Consider the following 6,173-nt stretch of genomic DNA (forward strand, 5'->3'; position numbering starts at 1 on the left):
TTTGGGACGCTCTGCTAGGGTTTCACTGCGCCGCCTCCATGGTTACACCTTTCTTTATCTTTTCTTCGTCAAACTCTTTTCCATCTTCTTCTACTTTTTTTTTTTCTTAATTTCTTTTCCACTTAGCTCCCTAATTTTTGTTTTCTCTCCCAATTCATTCATCTTTTAATTTATTCCTTTTTCTAATTCACTCATTCCATATATCTTATTTCTCTTTGGAATCATTGAATACCAATTCTGATTTTCTCTACACTATGAGCAACAAATCAGAGATTCAAAACCCTCGTATAATTGCTATGATGGTGGAGGGTGTCAGCCTTCAAGTGGCACCTAAAGAAATATGAAACTGCTCTCATAGAATTGTCGGCGTTTGGGGAGACCCCCTGACAATCCACAATCTTAAAGGGATATGCAAATCCTACTCCCCCGAGGTTGGTTTTATCTGTGAAACAAAAAATCAATCTCGACAAGTTGAAGGAAAACTAAGATCTTGTGGTTTCAAGGAATGGTTTATTGTGGATCCGGATGGATTATCAGGGGGTTTGGCAATGGCATGGAGGGATGGTTGCACTGTTCAGATTTTACAGCATGGTAGATTTTTCATTGCGGCATCAGTTCTGATAGCTGGTTCTAATGATCCCTATGGTGTTCTAGGTGTTTATCTCAGTTCAAATGATCAACATAGAATGACTCAATTTGCTGAATTAACTTCAGTCACCCAACAGTTCGATGGTAAGGTTGTGTTAATGGGAGATTTTAATGACATTTCTAATCAATTGGAGAAAGAAGGTGGGGGTGCTAAATCTCCTTCTTCTATTGAAACCTTTAATAGTTTTATTGATGATAATTCCCTGATTGATATTGATATGGTCGGAAGACCATTCACTTGGTCAAATAGACGGAGGGGTGATGAGTTGATACAGGAAAGACTGGACCGATTCCTGGTATGAGTTGATTGGCAGCAACTCTATCCCAATGCAACAGTTCTTAGACTGTCAGAATCAGGCTCGGATCACGCCCCTCTTCTCTTAGACTCTAATCCGAGAACTGAGATATCTAAACGCCGATTCAAATTCCAAGAAAGATGGTGTTCCAATGATGAAATAAGGTAGATTGTTAGAGAGGTTTGGCATGAACAGATTGATGGTTCAGCCATGTATATCCTAGCTCAAAAAATAAAGCGTTGTCGGCATAAGATTGTCAGATGGCAGCAAGAACATAGATCTAATTCGAAGGTGGAGATTGATTTACTACAGTCGGAATTAGAGGAACTTCGTTTAGCAGGAATTCATGGAGGCGACATCATTTCAGAAATAGAGGACAAACTTGAAAAAGCATTGCAAAATGAGGAATCTTATTGGAAAGATAAGTCTAGAGTCAAATGGCTCAAATCTGGTGATCAGAATACAGCTTTCTTCCATCAGAAATTTAGAAATCGAACCCGAAGGAATAGAATTTGGCAACTAACTGGCAGTGATGGTGAAGTGGCTACTTCAAATGCTGGTATTGTTTCTGTGGCTGAATCTTATTTCAAGGACATCTTTTTCTCCACTTGTCATGAGAACCCTGAACCTCTGTTTACTGATTTTGAACCTAAGGTTACAGCTCACATGAACCGTAGGCTTCAAAGACCAGTGACTATGGAGGAAGTGAAACGCGCAACATTTAGCATTCATCCTTAAAGTGCTCCAGGAGACGATGGTATGACAGCAAAATTTTTTCAAAGCTTCTGGAACATACTTAGTGGTGATGTGTTTCGAGCAGTTAAGAGCTTCTTTTTTGGGGCAGAATCTTGAAAGGTTTTAACCACACTCAGATCTGTCTTATTCCCAAGATTTCTGATGCTAAAGATATGACTCAGGTAAGACCAATAATCCTATCCTCAGTCTTTTACAAGATTATCTCCAAAGTATTTGTACATAGGCTTCAGGGTATGATGAATAGACTAATTAGCCCTACGCAGAGTGCTTTTATTAAAGGCAGATTAATCTCTGATAATATCCTAATTGCTCACAAGTGTATGCATTACTTGAAGAACAAAAAAAGGGGTCTTGAAAATGAAATGGCGCTAAAATTAGATATGAGTAAGGCATATGATAGGGTGGAATGGCACTTTCTTTGATTTATATTAGAGAAGTTTGGTTTTGACTCCCGGTGGATCATGTGGATTCGAGAATTAGTGACAACTGTTTCTTATTCTGTTATTGTGGAAGAACAACCTTATGGTTTCTTCAAACCAAATAGAGGTATTCGACAAGGAGATCCTCTATCCCCCTATCTTTTTCTTTTCTGTGCAGAAGGTCTCTCCTTCTTGCTACACAAGGCAGAACAAAACAGACTAATTCAGGGTCTTCAGATACATAGGCGATGTCCCAAGGTCAACCACCTCCTATTTGCTGATGATTCCATCTTATTCTGTAAGGCTAATCCTGAAGCATGTTCAAATATCCTGCATTTATTAAATTCTTATGAAAGCATTAGTGGCCAGAGAGTAAATCTTAATAAATCTGCTGTATTCTTTAGCCACAACACTCCCTCCACTACTCGTACACTACTGGCTAACTCTATGAATATTAATCATATTGGGGCTCAGGATAAATACCTTGGTTTGCCTTCTACAGTCTCTAAATAAAAAAAGGCTTCTTTTAGTATGATCAAAGAAAATGTTCGGAAAAGAATCCAAGGGTGGAAGCGCAATCTTCTTTCGTCAGGTGGTAGACACTTTTGCTTTAAGGCAGTAGGAGAAGCTATTCCTATTTATACATTGTCTTGCTTCAAGTTGCCTGATGGTTTAATTTCGAAAATTCACTCTCTACTTTCTCAGTTCTGGTGGGGACAAAAAGGTTCTGAAAGGCGGATGGCTTGGATTAGTTGGGACACTATGACTCGCCCACAAAAAGAAGGAGGCCTTGGATTTAAAGATCTCAGAATCCAAAATCTGGTGCTTTTAGGCAAACAGTTTTGGCGACTTGTAACACAGCCTACTTCCTTATTATCCAAAATCCTAAGAGGTAAATACTTTAGCAATGGTAATGCTATAACGGCAGAAATTGGAGTCTTACCTTCTTGGGGATGGAGGAGCATACTGGAAGGCCGAAAGATTGTTAAAAAAGGTCTTAATTGGGCTGTGGGTACTGGTGAGAATATCCGAACCTTTGAGGATCCTTGGCTGCCTCCTCCGTATCCTTTAATGATTTCTGACATGCCAAATAGACAGGCTATTTCTGAGTTGGTTCCAAGAGTTAAAGATCTAATTACTGAAGATAGGAATTGGAATCAGAATCTCATTCAAGAATTATTTCCCCAAGACGTTGCAAACAGGATTTTGTCAGTTAAAATTCAGCAAAGTAGGGACAAATTGCAATGGGAATTGAACAAATCCAAGTAATATGATACAGTTTCAGGTTACAGAATTGGCTATTTATTTTACCATCCGCCTCTGGAGCTTTGCCCTAATTATATGTAGCAGAAAAAGCCGTGGATTGATCTATGGAAGTTGAACTTGCCTCACAAAATTAAGCTATTTATCTGGAAAGCTCTCCATGGCTGACTTCTAGTGCTTGCTCAGATTCATCACCGCATCCCATCTATATCACCAATATGCCCCTGCTGTCATGAAGCAACGGAAACAGTCACTCATTGTTTGATCGATTGCTCTAGAATTAAAGACGTATGGTCTCAGAGTTATCTTCGTGATTGTCTTCCCCCTCAGAGTTCTAACGACTTTTGGACATGGTGGACTGCATCAACAGAGATACTTAACCCGTTGAAGAATGCTGACCGTAATCCTCAATTACTTGCCATCATTTGCTGGAACTGCTGGAAAGCTCGCAACCAGTTGATTTTTGAAGGTTCTACTTCTATGCCGTCTGCCATTCTAGCAAGCTCTGTCAAGTTGCTCTGTGAAATCAAAAGAACTCCCAGTTTAGGTCGTCATCTCCATGAGGCAAGCTCTTAGTTGCATTCAATTGGATTTATCATTCTTTCTTCTTTAAGATTTTTCTTCATTTTTCGACCACGCACCGTTGGATGAATACCTTCAGTGTAGTGTTTTTGGGAAATCCCCACCTTTTATTATGATGTCCTGCTTTTGGACATCTTTGTATTTCATTTTTTAATAATTAATAAAATATAATCTATTATCTTTGAAAAAAAAAAAACTATTTATTTAACTTGAGTCTTGAAAACTAAATCATTTAATTATGATAAAATCATTTTTGCAAATTACAAGAGTTTTCATATAAGCTCTAATTTGCCATTTTTTTTCCTTCTGAAACCACCCAATTTATCGATAAGTTTCAAAAAAAAAATTCTAAAATAAACATATCAAAGGAAAAATTCAAAAGTAAAACACAGAACAAGAAAATAAATATAATTTATCAAAAATTTAATTATAACTTATTCCTCATTCTAATGAAGTAGAACTAGAAAATCTCTCCACCAAATTCAAATAACATGTAATCGTTTTTTTTTGTCATGTATCACAACACTACACAATAATTTTTTCCGTGAATAACACGAACTGAATGATGTTCATCTTAAACACTTAATCTAATATTTGTGGCTAGAATTAATTAATAAATCCAGCGGGTTAAAAAAATAGTAAAATCTGATAATTGAGACTTATTTAAATCTCTTTTAATTTATTTATCGGCACTACATATTCTTATTGCATTTTCCATATAAGGTTCTATGTTCTATGCTTAGTGGCTCTTTTTCATTGTTTGTGCTTCCACCTCAGGTTGCATATATATCTGATCTTTTTATTTGTCAAACATGGACTTTATGCCTTTTATTTTTAGGAGATAATTCATCATGCAATTATTTCCACTTGGAGTTTCAGAAAATTTGCTATTTCTTATTACCAAATTAGACTATTGTTGGTTGTTACACAGCAGTGATTCATGTGTTAAATTCTAAACTTTTTGGCTTGAAGTGCTTAGTTTATCTTTTTTCTTTTTTTTTTTCTAAACCTTTTTTTAATAGAATGGTGATAATGTTCAAAGAAAACTACAAAATATGTCAAGAGAGAAAGACACACAGCCCTAGGAAGAAACCAAGCCTAATCCGTAACATCTATTGATATGTTGTTTTTTCCTTAACAGACAAAATCTAAGAAATTTTTAGTAAATTAAATATTCAAAATATTTTTTATTGTTTATTGAAATACAAAATTACATTTTCTAATTAAAAAAACACTGTTTTGAAAAAATTAGAGGAAAAAGTTAACAAAAAAAAAATTGTTAATGCATACATAACAAATTCATTAAAATCTTATATTTAATATATTTTATAAAAATAACTAATTAATTTATCAGGGGTTTAATATATGTGTCCACAAGTAGGTGGATAAAACCAAAATAATATCGCGTACCACGTCCATTATTTAATTAAAATTTAACAGGCTTTTATTAGTGATATAATAATTAATAAAGCAATGACAATGACCCTTGTAGGGTGTTTTCTTTCATCTGTAGTTACGAATTCGTACATAAATAAACAGAAATGGGAGTGGTTGATGATTGAGCCATATAAATATAAGTTTATCTATTTTGTATTTTTATATCTTAAAAATACATGTTAAAATTATAAACTAAAATTTTTTTATTAAAAAATAAAACAATGTATTTTTTTATATTTATAAAAAATTTTAAAATTTTTTACTAATAATAAATTTATTATATATTCTAAGCACATGTATTAACTAAATCCTAAAAATATTCGCTTAACATTGTAATTATTTAAGTATTTAACAGCTGATCCATGTTTAAAGGAATCTAATCATGACAGCATTAAAAAAACACGAGTCCCCCAAAGAGAGGGACCCATGTCAATGTTAATCTTAGCAGACAGCATCTGATGTTACCAACTCGTCCACCGCATATAGATCTTGACTTGTTGCATTCATCAAATTTCATTGGTGCTAATAACTTGGACAATATCTATGCCATAAATGTAATATAGATAGATTATTATTAATGATGGATTATTTTATAAGCAATATGATTAAATGTATATCTAAAATGTCTGTGTAGTGTATATGCTATTTTATGAGTAAATGGATTTTTTTTCCTTTTTTGAGCGAGAGAGTGAGAGGTAGTCGGTGGAATTAATAGATATAAAAAATATTATTAAATTAAATAATATACTAAAAAGGATTAAATAAAAACATA

Source organism: Arachis ipaensis, chromosome B06, assembly GCF_000816755.2.
Source record: "Arachis ipaensis cultivar K30076 chromosome B06, Araip1.1, whole genome shotgun sequence".
NCBI classification, from domain to species: domain Eukaryota; kingdom Viridiplantae; phylum Streptophyta; class Magnoliopsida; order Fabales; family Fabaceae; genus Arachis; species Arachis ipaensis.